We start from the raw sequence: 4129 nt of genomic DNA on the forward strand, positions 1-4129 counted from the left end.
TGTTAATAAACTAAAGACCAAAGAAGAAAATCAAAACTACTGAACCCTAAACTCAATATATATTTAATTTAAAGTACAAATACTTTGTTTTTAATTAAAGAAAACATACATTCTCCCCTTCAGCAGGAAGTGGTGGTGCGGTCCAATTATCCCTCTTTGTATTTAACAGCTTCAAACCCTGGCCACCAGCTTCTGTCTGACAATGCCCAGGGATCATGGCAGGTGAGAAGTAAAAGAAACAAAGGTTAGTCAAAAATCCAACAAAGTAATGAACTGGTATGAATACATAAGTAAACTAAATGTGTGCGCTTACAAATAGAACAAATGTATCCAAACCAATCAGTAAACTTATTGGAAACTACATGTGTTATTGTGTTCAAATGAAGAAATGAAAATACATAGGAGTTACCGACTTTTGGAGTGTGGCCATGGGTTTGGCCATCACACAGCCAATGACCAAAAGAGGAAGTATTTGGCACTTCCAATGCATTTTAAACTGTAACTGAAAGTAAATGTCACCAAACAAATTCATTCTGTATTTTCCATGTTCAGACACACTTAATTCTATTTACACCACTGGGACAACAAATCACAGACATCCATGTTCACAGTAATAACAAAAGAAAAGTGTAACATTTCTCAGTAGCATCAATTCATTGTTAAGGCTATTTTTCATTGGGTCTGCTGAATGGAGAAACTTAATATTATTCAGTGATCTGTCAGTGTTTTAAGTGATGGTTTGCATTCCTACGTGCTAACTAAATATAATAAACTGTCATTTTTCCAAAATTTGTCACATTTTAAAAAAATGCGATTCTCCGTAAGAAACGCCAGTTTGACCACATAAACCAAAAGCATTCAAGTGAATATTTGCGAATGAATCTGATGCCTGTTCGCTCATCTGAGCAAATCTCTGTTGAGGCTGGCGTGAAGGCAGCAGCAGCATAAACAACACTTCATGCCTGGGAAGTGTTGGCAAAGGCAGCAGGTGACAACACAGACCAAACACAGCCATGCAGTCACTCATTCTCACACACACACACACAAATCCTTGAATACCCCCGGGTACTGTTTAGACAGATTAGAGGTGTGTATTAAACAGTGTCTGTGCTTAAAGAGCTCAGCCCTTTGTCACCAAACACACTGTAAATCAGCTAATGTACTAATCATAGACCAATCAGCAACAAGTAACCAAATTTCATCCATTTGGTTTTCTCTGCTCATCTCGAAGCTCCTGAAACGGACCAAGACTGCAAATGTGAGACGGTATTCAGATCAGAATGGCCGACAGATGAACAACGTCTGTCATATTGACATGTTCAACTATGTGCTAATGAACAACAGCAACTCATCAAGCCCTTGAAATCTGGTAAAAAACAAAACAAAAACAAAAACCCCAACGTGGATATTTGAGAGCAGATTTGCAGCATTAAGCAACTTTATATTCAACAGAATGTGTAAGGCCAACTTAAGCCTTTGGGAATGTGAGGACAGTGTTTTCTGAAACTTTGAATGATGGCAGTTTTCCAAGTTGCGATACTTCCTCGTGTGTGTGTAAGTGTGTGTGTGCCCCTGTGTGTGAATAGTACCTGGGGTTTGGAAATGTTTAAGCTCACTCGCGAGTGGAATGTGGCTGTGGTGTCGTCAGCTGAAGTGCCAGAGCTGGCAGAGCTGCAGGCCACCCCTGAGCTTTAACGACAGACGGGCCTTTTACTGGCCTTTGAGGACGGGATGGGGACTCTGTTCCTGTTGATAAGGCCTTGTTTCCTGTTGGACAGGTCAGCCTGGGACCATTGTCATGTGCGCTTAATGGGACTGGACTCCCAAAGGCTGTTGCCTAAGCCCTGCACTTGGGGCGTAGTTAATTTAATTGGAGTTTAAAGCTGAACATGCTGAGACATTTATGGAGAACTCGACTCACCTCAGAGTGCATTAGAGTAAAACCAACTTATCCCTATGATGGGAATGCTATGCTGTAGAGTTAAGAGACTTAAACGTAAAAAACATTTGTGTCATAAATAGCAGGCACTTATCCTACGACCAACAAACCTCCACTCCCCTTTTCTGACTGTTGAGTAATCACAGAAATGAGAATGACGGGTGTCATGTCTCAGGATTTCAGTTCAAACTGTTTTCTGGAAACACCGCTGAAATACAAAACTACCCTTAGTGCGATTAAATGTCTCACGTGTAAGAAATTTAACTGAAGGCGAGTTAAAGGAATAAAACTATCTCTAGACCCCTATAGCGAGGCAATCTAGGGGCTCTATGATGCTGTGGAGAAACTTAGCATAAATTTGGTTCACTTATCCCCTTACAGAAAAGGATCACTGCAAATCAGTACTAGCTTTTGTTACTGATCACCTGAAAATGGCATGAATCATATCCTGCGATCTTCACACTCAGCAGTTCTGATTCCAGTTGGAAGCCTAGGACAGAATTTGGACCAATACGTTAGGCATCATCCTTCGCAACCAACAAAAAAATCACTAAATACGGAAATATTTTTGAGAGAAAATGTCCTGGCACCACCTTAGTGAGACATTTTATGTTGCTTTTTTCCTTTCTATTTGTCACTCGTCTGTGCTTTTGTCAGTGTGCAGCTGTATCAACAGAACATTTATAGCCCTGTATGACTTTATTCAAAATTTTATATAACCCCACAGTTATGTTGCCAATAGTTAAAGGAGAACACCAGTCTAACGCCGGTTGATTGCATGCACTTTTTCCCCCACTTTATTAGATATAAATGTCAACTGATCTATAACACAAACATCTAACCAGCCAATCACATGGCAGCAACTCATTTAGGCATGTGATCATGGCTGAGACGACCTGCTGAAGTTCAAACTGAGCACCAGAATAGGGAGGAAAGATGATTTAAGTGACTTTGAACATGGTTGTGGGTGCCAGATGGCCTGGTCTGAGTAGAAACTGCTGATCTGCTGGAATTTTCCCACACAACCATCTGTATTTCTCACAGAAAATGGCCCAAAAAGGAGAAAATATCCAGTGAAGTAGTCCTCTGTGTGAAAATGCCTCATATTAAAGGTCAGAGGAGAATGGTCAGACTGCTTCAGAAGACAACAGTAACTCAGATAACCACTCGTTACGACTAAGTCATGCAGAAGAGCATCTCTGAACACTCAACTCTGAAGCAGATGAGCTAAAGCAGCAGAAGGCCACACTGGGTGTTGTTCCTGTCAGCTCCTCAGGCTAATGACTCACACAGGCTAACAACTGCCTTCTATCAGTTGTTCAGGATGGTAATGGTGTGAGGAACACTTTCTTGGTGTACTTTGGGGTCCCCGGTAGCAAGTGAGCATACCACAGCTTACAGGAGTGTCGCTGCTGACCATGTCCGTCCCTTTATGACCACATCTTCTTCATGGCTGACACGATATTGTTAGCAAAATTAGCAGCCACAACTCAAGTTGTAAATTTTAAGGAATCTGCAACCCATAGCAACCAAGGGCTCCTCTGGAATAGTTTGCTATAAATTATAAAACTGTGCTGCATCATTAAAGTGCATATAGACAGGTTAAAACATAAACACTGTGTCCGTGGTACCATCCCCACGTTGTAGACGCTCTGATATGTGACACATACTGTGACACATCAAGTCCATCTGTCATGTTACTCAGTCATTACTGGTGCTGTGAGGGGTGGTGTCAGGATGATGAAGGGTTTACTGGAAAATGTTCTAACTCTGTGAAAACCCCTGGTTTAAAATTCAATGAAGCTCACTGGGCTTAGTTTGACGTATATTAATCACTTATTAAGACAATGTCATTGCTAAACAATTTCATAATTAGGAGGTTACTTCCTCCTAGCAAAGTCAGCAGATACTCAGCTGATAAAGTCTGATGATTCCCAGTTGACCAGAGTTTGCGGGTAGTTTCTTTAAAAATATATATATATTATATTACATATATATATTTATGTCATGATAGAGTAGGCTTCACATTTGTCAGAAAGCCTCAGTCTGGCTCTAAAATCACGGCGTCAAAACCTGCACACAAACCCACTTTGGGGAGAGACAGAGAAGCGGAGCATGAGGCAATGTAGGAGCTCCCGTCGCGGCTCTCTAATGGTTTCGCTGCTATTTGAACCTCAGCCCGCCCCTTTC

The sequence above is a fragment of the Aulonocara sp. 'chitande type north' Nkhata Bay genome, linkage group LG8, assembly GCF_057382095.1.
Source record: "Aulonocara sp. 'chitande type north' Nkhata Bay isolate Kocher_YH1m ecotype deep benthic linkage group LG8, A_spYH_male_GT1.1, whole genome shotgun sequence".
NCBI lineage: Eukaryota > Metazoa > Chordata > Actinopteri > Cichliformes > Cichlidae > Aulonocara > Aulonocara sp. 'chitande type north' Nkhata Bay.